Source organism: Gymnodraco acuticeps, unplaced genomic scaffold, assembly GCF_902827175.1.
Source record: "Gymnodraco acuticeps unplaced genomic scaffold, fGymAcu1.1, whole genome shotgun sequence".
In the NCBI taxonomy this organism is placed as follows: Eukaryota; Metazoa; Chordata; class Actinopteri; order Perciformes; family Bathydraconidae; genus Gymnodraco; species Gymnodraco acuticeps.
The window spans coordinates 22,237-33,539 of record NW_022990702.1 but is presented as its reverse complement, the minus strand read 5'-3'; positions in this window follow the sequence as shown (position 1 = coordinate 33,539).

Genomic DNA, 11,303 nt, shown 5'->3' with positions numbered 1-11,303 from the left:
CCTCTCTGTGGTGGTGATTGAAGGGTTGACCATGTCAGTCAATCTGTCAATGGCTGACAGTTTTACAACACATGCACTACACTGATGGGTACCATCACTCACGTAACGATTGCCCTACACACTGAAATCAGAAGACAAGACAGAGTGATTGAAGAAACGGAGGTAAAGAGACAGTTGAGTAAAAACAATGGGTGTGTCTAACAGAGAAAGTGAGAGGGAACAAAAATAACGTTATCTGTGTTTCATCTACGAAACTGTGTAGTTTCTTTTCCTCAAGGTCTTCGTATGGTTTATAACTCAGAGGTAGATTTTCCTCTCTGTGCTGCTGAAATGGAATCACTGTGGTTTTCTTTTTTTCCACTGGCCGTAGAAGAGTTTGTTTCACTCTGCTGGCAAACCTGATAGTTAACACTTCATTATGTCCTGGATTATTATCATAAGGCCAATACATTTAAATGTTTTTCAAAATGATTATTTTCAAACCGCTAAATCATCTTGTATGTTTTAAACATCAATATAATCCATGTTAAAACAATGATGTGCTTTTTAACGGTTACTGGTTAAAAACGTTGATAGAAATGTAAAAGTAAACAAAAGGATACTCTTTTGACCCAGATGTTCTCTGCAACCTTTTTGTATATGCAAATACAGTAAGATAGCACATGTCATATCCACATATGCATCTTACTATTTCATTTCAATGGCTTTTTTCCACCTGTTAGATGACCTCAGACAGTGACGGGAAATTGTCGGAACTGACGGCACATGTCCTAGACAGCTGGGTCAGCAGGAAACCACAAGTATGCACATTTGAGACTGGAGTTGTACTTACATCTGAGCTAATTGGTGAATATAAATGACCTGATGGTTTTAGGAAAATGTAGTTTGAATTGCTGTAACCTTTCTTTTCTTTGATTTAAAAAAGACCCACCTCTCTCTTTCCAAAAATAAGAGAGATGTGTTTTAGTTATTGAAAAAACTAAAACACGTTTTAGTTATTGAAAAAATATTGAATATAGCTCATGCTCACTCAATATCATTTTAGTAACTATTGGTTTGACAGTGGACCTTTTGAATGTGGACTTCATTTCCATCTCACAGCCTACAAAACGGTGCTACAAAACTGTGCTGCAGGAACATTTGCAATTTCTTAGGAACGAAAAAACATTTTTAATATTAAATCAAACATTTGATCTGTGAATGTTATAATTAACTCAGTAAAATGTCATCTACTTATGGACTTAATGGGTTGGGATCTGCTTTCAACATTAGTTTGACACTTGACAGTGCTGTAGATTAATTAAAAGAAGCCATGCTACAAATTGAAATTACAGCACAAGCTGTAGTGTCTCCCGAGACCCAGGGGAGGAAAGTCCTAAGCGATCCTCAGAAAGCAGGAGGCAAAGGCTGCCCAGAGGAGAGAGGCAAACGAGGCCAATCTGTTTGTCTGTTTACGGGGAATGGCAGCAGAAGCATCTTGCCACCCCGCACCGTCATATGGGAGCCAGGCTCCCACAAACACATGCTTAATGACTCGATTTATTCACTCCGTCACTATATCTTCATCTCTGCCTCTCTGTTTTCTCTAATGGTCTTGCCCATATGCACTTTCCATCCCGATTGGTATATAGCTGTGTCTAGGATACTTAGGTGTGTGGAGAATGCACGTGAATGGCAACAGTTAAGTCTGAACTGTGGCCTTTGAAAAGTGTGTCGTGTCCCACTATTGAGTGGCGAAGTCACGCCCATCTAATTCCGCCCCATGGGACCTTATTTCTGAAAGATTATGTATTGAAGTCAATGGAGAGAGAAAATGTATCTTTCGATCCCGTTTGAATTGTTTGTCGTAAAACTCTATCTATATCTATAATATTACTCGACCGACTAGAAAACTGGGTGGGACTTTCGGAAACAGTTCTAAATTGGTTTGAATCCTACTTAAAGGACAGACAAAACTTTGTTTCTATAGGTAAATACACATCTGAGTTGACAAATATGACATGTAGGGTACCTCAAGGCTCCATCTTGGGGCCTCTTCTCTTTAACATCTACATGCTACCACTGGCTCAGATAATGAAAAACAACAAAATAAGTTACCATAGCTATGCGGATGACACACAAATGTACGTAACAATTTCACCAGGAAACTATGCTCCAATTCAAACACTGAGTAAGTGCATTGAACAAATCAATGACTGGATGTGTCGGAACTTTCTCCAATTAAACAAAGATAAAACTGAGGTAATGGTCTTTGGAGCCAAGGCAGAACGTATAAAAGTTAGCGCTGAGCTTCAGTCTGCAATGTTCAAAACAACAGATAAAGCCAGAAATCTAGGTGTAGTCATGGACTCTGATCTGAGTTTCAACAGTCACATTAAAACAGTTACTAAATCAGCCTACTATCACCTAAAGAACATATCTAGGATTAAAAGACTAATGTCACAGCAGGATTTGGAAAAACTTGTCCATGCTTTTATCTTCAGTAGAGTGGACTACTGTAATGGTGTCTTTGCAGGTCTCACTAAAAAATATATTAGAAAGCTGCAGCTAATTCAGAACGCTGCTGCTCAAGTCCTCACTAACACTAAGAAAGTGGATCACATCACTCCTGTTCTGAAGTCTTCACACTGGCTTCCTGTGTGTCAAAGAATAGATTTCAAAATACTGCTGCTGGTTTATAAAGCTTTGAATGGTTTAGGCCCAAAATACATTTCTGACCTACTGCTAAATTATGAACCATCCAGATCTCTCAGGTCTTCAGGGACTGGTCAGCTTTCTGTCCCCAGAGTCAGAACTAAACATGGAAAAGCAGCGTTTAGTTATTATGCTCCAAATATCTGGAACAAACTCCCAGAAAACTGCAGGTCCGCTGCAACTCTGACTACTTTTAAATCCAGACTAAAGACTTTTCTTTTTGACGCTGCTTCTAATTGAACTATTCACATCTTAAACTGCACTGTAACTTTTATCCATGTATTTTTTCTTTTAATGTTTATTTTATTATCTTTTCTTTTTAATGACTGATTTTAAATGCCATTTTCTTAATGTCTTTCGTTTTTTGTAAAGCACTTTGAATTGCCTTAGGCGCATTCACACCGCAGTACTTTTCCCACAAAGGTTCATAGGCGCTTTCACACTGCGGTACTTTTCCCACAAAGGTTCATGTGAACTTAGTTCATGTGAACTCTTTAGTTCGCATGAACTAAGTACAGATCGCGTTCACACTGGAAAAAGTCCCTGGGGGTGGATTAGGCAAATGAAGCCGCTGACGTCACTTGTTCTTCTTCTGCTTTGGGTTTACTGGCAGGCCGCAAACCACTTCACGGCGTATACTGCCGCCCAAAGTCCCAGGCCGGAAGTCCCCGGAGTTAGGGACTGGCTTCAGTAGAAGCTGCTGGGACTCCCAGCAGCTTCTACTGAAGCCTTCCGAGTAAATCGCCAGAACGCCGACACCTCCTCATCTCCACCGCTCCCATGTTTTATTTTGTGTTGCCATAAGTTAGTCTCTCTGCGTTTCTGCGCTGGGCTAATGCTAATGCTAATAATGCTAATGCGAGGATAATAAAATGGCGGCTTCACAAAACTTTTTGGGAGTTTTGCGGGGCGTGGTTTGCAATCCTTCCAGCCAATCAGAAATATAGCTCTTTTCTCACAAAAGAGCCGCTCGAAAGTCCCTGCTCTCTAGCAGGGACTTTCGAGGGGGTAAAAAGGTTCACATGAACTAATTTTAGTACCGGCTCTTTTGGTGTGAACGCGAATAAAAGAGTTCACATGAACTAAGTTCACATGAACCTTTGTGGGAAAAGTACCGCAGTGTGAAAGCGCCTCTTGAGAACTTAGTTCATGAGAACTCTTTTGTCGCGTTCACACCAAAAAGAGCCGGTACTAAAATTAGTTCATGAGAACATTTTTACCCCCACGAAAGACTTTCGTGCGGCTCTCTTGTGAGAAAAGAGCTATATTTCTGATTGGCTGGGCGGATTGCAAATCACGCCCCGTAAAACTCCCAAAAAGTGTTGTGAAGCTGCCATTGTATCATCCTCGCATTAGCATTATTAGCATTATCATTAGCCCACCGCAGAAACGCAGAGAGACTAACTTATGGCAACACAAAATAAAACATGGGAGCGGTGGAGATGAGGAGGTGTCGGCGTTCTGGCGATTTACTCGGAAGGCTTCAGTAGAAGCTGCTGGGAGTCCCAGCAGCCTCTACTGAAGCCAGTCCCCAACTCCGGGGACTTCCGGCCGGGGACTTTGGGCGGCAGTATACGCCGTGAAGTGGTTTGCGGCCTGCCAGTAAACCCAAAGCAGAAGAAGAAGAAGTGACGTCAGCGGCTTCATTTGACTAATCCACCCCCAGGGGCTTATTCCGGTGTGAACGCGATCTGTACTTATTTCAAGAGTTCTCATGAACTAAATTCTCATGAACCTTTGTGGGAAAAGTACTGTGGTGGTGAATGCGCCTCTTGTGTTGAAAGGTGCTATATAAATAAACGTGCCTTGTCTATAATCTATCTATATGGCGCTGGCTAAGATAAATTAACTTTAACAAGATGCCTGTGTGCTTAGTACCAGGTTGTTATCATACCAGCAATGGGTCTTGCTCGTTCTTTCGCTTCCCGTCTGATGAAAGGACCAGGAGTGGCTGGATCAAGTCAGCTACCTAGCTAGTAGCTAGCACGTTAGTTAGCATTACAGCCTTGTCATTTTTATTAGCCTTAATATGAAGTAACATGAAGTAACCCAAAATGTTAAACAAGAGTCATATTTCGTGAACCCTTTGAAGAGTACTGTCACCGGTGTGATCAATCTATAATACACAATTTAAGCCCGGGGGAGAAATGCTAATGCTAGCATCGGCGATCGCCGATCGCCGATCTTTTCTACTTCATGCTATCTGCACAAATGGTTGACATTAAACATTAAAAAGACCAGGCAGTGCAGAGAGAATCAAAGGAAGGCAGGCAGGCAGCTTTGCATGACAGTCTTCTGGACGTGTTTCCTTCTGGTGATAGTGAGGGTAGTTCATCGACAGTAGTGACGGCCATCTTGGTGACGTGTGTTGTTCTGCGAGACCAGAGATGTAGTTCATTGAGAGTTTCACACAAACAAATGTGTTACTTCACAGTTACGACACTTTTTTTTTTTTTGACTTGCAAAATTATCTTTTAACTTGACAAACATCATATGTGTAATTCTTGGCACAATTCAAATGGGATCGAAAGATAATCTTTCTCTCTCCATTGACTTCAATACATTATTTTTTTTAAATAAGGTCCCATGGAGGTCCACCGGAAGGGGAGGAACTTCGCCACTCTATAAACGTAGGACATGGGTCTCTGGTAGTTGCAGTCACGGTTGGGTTGTGTTTTGAGCAGCCGCGTGATGCGTGTCATGACATCTGGGCCAACGATGCCAAAGCATCGATCACACTGTAGCTCTGGAAGGTCTCTCAAAAGCTTTATTCTTAAATCTATGCTGACAGGCGATGACATGATGGAGACGGGGCTGCTGAATTGATTGTCTCCTCTCTCTCCTTTCACTCTCCTGCTTACACTCCCCCTCGGCCTCACTCTTCTCCCTTGCCTTTTTGTCCCATCTCTCTCTTCCTTTCTATGTCTTCTCTCCCCCTCCCCTTCCCCGTCTCTACTCATCGCCTGGATGTGTCGAGCACAAGATGTCAGATTATTTCCCAGCAGACACTGCGCTGTATGACAGAGGACTGGAGCTGTATATCACTAGATGACACTTCCTCTGCCTCCCCCCTCTCTCCGCAGACAACATCAAATATCGCCAGGCCTTTTTGATCACTTAAAAGGCTTGTATTAGGAGAGGAGCCGGTGCTTAAACAAAAGCAAACAAAGTGTTTCATCTGTCATGTTTGTCAGTGGGCCATATGTGCGGTGTAACAGCTTTTATATCAGAGAGGTGGTAAACCACATGATATCACACGTTATGGGACTCCAAAAACAACTGAGTTGCCAATATGGCCATTCTTCGGTTACTTACATTTTATACTTATGTGTTAAAACAACATACATGTTATAAATAAAATAAAACAGAATTTAAACATGTGATTATGAAACATGAAATCCCTTGGGTTTCAGATGTGTCCTGTTCACTAAACCTGGGCTTCAGTCCATTCCTTGTAATTGTAATTGAATGCACTGAGGGCTTTGGTACGGGTGGGGTCGGCCCGGTATCCAGGCCAACCGCTCAGCATATTGTTTCTGTGGCACCTGTCCCCCCAGATTAATAACTCTGAGGTCTGCGCTAGCAAAGCATGCATGGATACCACAAATTACAATACTAATTCAGCACTAGGGATTTATACACAGCCTCTCCCAGGATTTATGGCGAACTGAGCAAGAGAGCAAGAAGCGAGAGCGGGAGAGAGGAAGGGAGACTAATAATGCTAGCAAAAGTGATTAGCTCAATGGGAGAAATTGTGCATTTGTAGTCCTGCGATTATTATTGTGTTTCTCATCACATAATGAGTTTGAACAATGCAGTTAATGGTATTATTGGCGAGCCACCAGAAACGGGGTGTATATAAGCTTGATAGCACTTTTTCATCAATAAATCACTCCAGTGCACATGGCAATATTTAAATCTATGTTATTAAAATTGTTGGAACAACACTATCAGATTTATGTTGTGTTATTTTATTATGGATTGATTATCATCATCACAGGCATATCTGATTTCCATGGAGGCAGCTGGAGCGTGGTTGGTTTAATCCATTTTGATTGCTCTGCAGAGGAATGCCACTGCTCTGCTTGAATGGACAGCCGTGTACCTCTGATGATTGGCTTAGAGAGAAAATAAAGCAGAGTGGGTTTCCTTCTTTCTTCTGTACCCTCGTATTTGTTTCAAAGTATGTTTATCTTTTAATATTTCTCCATCCTCTTTATTCTAAATAGAAATTAAAAACATGATACTGAAACATTGCATCTTCCAATTTAAACTCCTCTTTTAGTATATTGTAAGTCATTTATCTTGGTAAGACTTGAGACATGGGGAGTCTCTATAATCATTATCAGCTTGATGAAAGCATTATGAATCACCAATTGCATTTAGTGGAAGAAGACAAATTAAATTGACTAGCATAAAAGGCCTACTTTTGTTTTTCATTTGCAATTAAAACAGAGACAGTATAAATCAAATGTGTTTACAAGAGAAACACAAGAAAGAAATAGAAAAACAAGAGTCTAGACACATTCTCTTTGCTCTGTTTACAAAGTAGCCTGATATAATTATAATTTGTTTGTTTATTCTGTGTCGTGATGAATGTATAAATATACGTAGCCTGGTTGATGAAGGAAGAGATCAGTCTCAGCACGGAAAGGCATTCGAGTACGTATGCTCACTGATACGGCAGCAGAACTACCGGCTCTCAGAACTGTGACAGCCCTGAAATTACAATTGAGTTTTACTCTTTCCCGCTTTTTCCCTCCCTCTCCATGCTCTCTTTCCTCTTTCTCTTTCTCACTGACGGCTCAATAACAGGTGCCATGCTAAGAGAGCTGTTACAGCCGTCCCTGAGTGGATGTGTCAGCAGCAATGTTAGGGTTGAGCTTTCCAACCTGCTCACCAAGCAGGAAAGAGGAAAAAGAGAAGGAGGGAAAAAGTCTCTCTGGTCCCCAAATGATGCCCGCTGGGAGCCATCGTGCGCTAAATTTCGCCGGGTGGTTCTCCCCTGTTTTCCGTCTTGAGGCCCCCGGACTCCGATTTACAGACAGAGCCATATTGGGCCTTTCTGCATGGTGGGGCCCAAGCAGCTGTGATCAGTAGAAAAAAAATGACAACAACGAAATAAAGAAATCAACAAACACATAAGAAAAGCTTATTTCTTTGCAAATGCTTAATAGGGACTTTTTTTGTGTGCCATCTGCAGAAAATGAACCGTGTAGCCGGACCTTGATTGCAGTTATACAGGTTTGTCCTGACTATTCAAAAACCTCAAACTGTTGTGGAATGGGTTCAAAATCCTTGCATCCGCATCAAACAAATTCCCTAAAAGTATTTTTTCTCTGCCGTCTTTGACTTGAAGAGACAATTTACTGTGCGTGACTCAGCTGATAATGATATCGCCTGCTTTTAACACAAACAAGGCGATCTGTCGTCATGATTGCTCATCTTTAACTCCTCTTTAAGCACACTCCTTAAGATTCGAGAGGTTCTTGGCAAAATCTATGCAAATGAAGCTGCTTTGTGAAAAGACGCATCACTGTGCATGAAGCCTGGAGCAGGCAATAATCACAGACGGATTGTGTGCAAACAAGAGATGCTAAGCACCTCAAACCTCTGCAAGCGACAGAAACACACACTGAGAAACGCACCACAGGGTAGAAGAGATAAGTCAAACAGTCAGGTGATTGCTCAGTTTTTTCGCTGATGATCAACAAAACAACATTATGTTTACCTTTTTAAAACTTTCCGATTTTCTGTTTTAACTCTTGAGAATATGTACATGAATTAAAGGACAACATGTAACACTAATACAAACACGATATGACCGGGGACGAAAGAAGACAAAGTCAAATGATCAGGCTTTGATATTTCACTAGAAACACTACCCTATATACTCTGCATCTCAGCATAAATCATAAGCCCTTTTTTCTTTTTGAGGGGAGGAGGGGTAGAGCTATGTTAGCATATAGGTAATCTAAATTTAGCTTCCATACCATCATGGGGCGTTTCATTTTACGCACACAAAAAAAATGATAAATTTCAAAGGTGACCTGATGGGTTTCATTACAGTTGATTGATCGGCCTTTGTGAGGGTGTCACAAAAAGGACAGGGCTAGACATTGTACACCTTCAGGATCCTATAGGACACATAGGCCATCTAACCACAGCACCTATATACAGTAGGCTTGTGATGTATGATAGATCTGAATGATATGTCTGCAGGTTTCTGAAATATTTGCTATTGAACATGTTATAGTTAAAAATTAAAATGCTAATCCCGAATATGCTGTAATTAAAATGTAGAAATAGTGGAAGTACTAACATTCAAACTGACACTTCAAACATTAACTAATGAATGTTAATACAATAACTGCTTAATGTGCTTTATTGTTCAAATTAGTTTCAATTATTTTATCAAAACTAATGACGTACCAGCTGTAGACATAATTATTCTTCATTTAATACATGGTCTCTTCTTGAAAAAAAAGGGAGGTATGCATACAAAATTGAATATCAATTAAAAACTAATCTAAATGTTATTTATACTTATGTAACATTTCTGGATAATTTTTTGTATAGATGTTTCTGTATTCATTTAGAACAAAACAGTCATCTGTGAATCCCTCCTAAAGTATGTACTAGTAAATAACCCCTGTAATTCATCATAACAACAAGAAGAAAATGTCAAGGGCACAGGAGTCCCTTTCTTGTTGAGGTCACCATGCAAAACATAAACAGTAACACACATTCAAAAACATATACACAAGCACACACACACACATTCACATGCTGCACCTGTGACCACACTGCGCTACATAGAAGTTGAGGCATTGACAAATCACTAAGACCTAAAAGAGGGGCCGAGGTGGGACTAATTGAAATGAACTTTAGAAAAGGGGGAACACCTAATTAAACATGAACTTTCAATCCTGTGTTTGTGTTGACAATCATGGGGGCCTAAATTTAAGCTCATCTTTGTTTGGCCAAAACCTGGCGATGCAGCTAAAAGAATACTGTAAATGAACACAGAGAAGGAATAAGGTCATTGCTTTTCCTGGGTGAAAACATATTTGTTCTTGTCTCAAGTCATTCTCAACACTTTTCTGGAGTGTGTGAGGGGCCCATTCATTATCTACGGCTTTTCCTCAGAGGGACCGTGGCGCATATGGTATCTTGTGTTTCTGTGTGTGTTTTTGTGTTTATTTGTGCTGTTTTGAGGCAGCTATTGTGAGCGGTTTGCGTATTGGCATACATACAGTGTGTCCTTATGCACCTGTGTGGGTGGAGGATGGATGAGTGTGCGCATAAATGCATTTGTTTGTTGCTGTTTATTGCCTGTTCTATTTTCTGTATTACTTAGTCGGGGACACGGCCCAGTGCAGGAGCTGTGAAGTTTCCCAGTAACAGGCTAATTCCTCAGTGGCTGTTTAGAGTGTCTCCAGCAGTGCTAAGTGTTCTCCTCTCTGTGCCTGATCAGAAAACAGGACCACTTTAGTCAGTTTGTTTAAGGTCCCCCGAGAAGGCTCTCATATCCTCCCTCACCCCTGCCTTTTCCATGCTCTGTCTCTTATGCTCACACACAAACACAATAGCAGTGCCACTTTCACACTCCCTCACTTATATTGAAATAATAAGATAAGCTCGATGTGTAAGTTAATCATTATCTTGCATATATTTGTGTTGTTTAACACAATCCTTATTTTAAAATGTTTTACTTAAGTTGTATATTATCTTTAGTTTGTATTTTAAATGAATGTAGGTTTAGTGATGAAGATGAGCCAATGATTGTATAATTTCAAAAGGAAACAGATAAACACAGTCGTGGTGCTGTACAAACAAAGAGAGAATCAGATGTGAAATGCGCATTCTGAAAAAGCAGGCATTTGGCACTACATTTGATTCAAAGCTTTGAGTAAGCACTATGTGTTTGTGGATATAAGACATCTGAGGATGATGTTAGGTTTTGAACAGACGGCAGCTAAAATTTATGCTGAGTATAAATGTTTATACTGGCCGATACTAAACAAATCATAAAACAATGCTTACACTTTTTTTACTCAGTATATTATACTCCACAGGTGCTTATTTACCATAAACTAACAATGAAAACTGGTAACGGACAAATTCATTGATTTCGTCTGTTTTCCTGCATTTGCTGGAAATCTGACCCCAGTAACAAGTAACAAAACAGGGAAATAGTAGAAGATCAAATGTATCCTCCTGGCTGGGGTGATAGCAGCTTTTCATAACGCATCTGATTAATACATCTGACTGGATCTGACTTATAAATGCTCAAGGATCATAAATAAAAAATGTTTTACACAAAGGCATTATGAATTCCATCAAAGTAAATGTGCTGTTTAGGAAGTAGTTTAAATACAATTCATGTGTTTTACTTCCCGCCTCCACCTTACAAATTAAGTGGATATCATCCCCCTCATTGTGTGCGTCGAGTGTTGCAGGCGAATGATAGCTTCACCCTATTTTACCTGTCTCTATATAGCATTGTAATATACACAGTATAGTGCCCTCATTACATCTCCCCAAAGCAGCTCCCTTTGGATATATCATTTGCAAGGGAAATTCTTTGCATATAGAATTTTCCCACA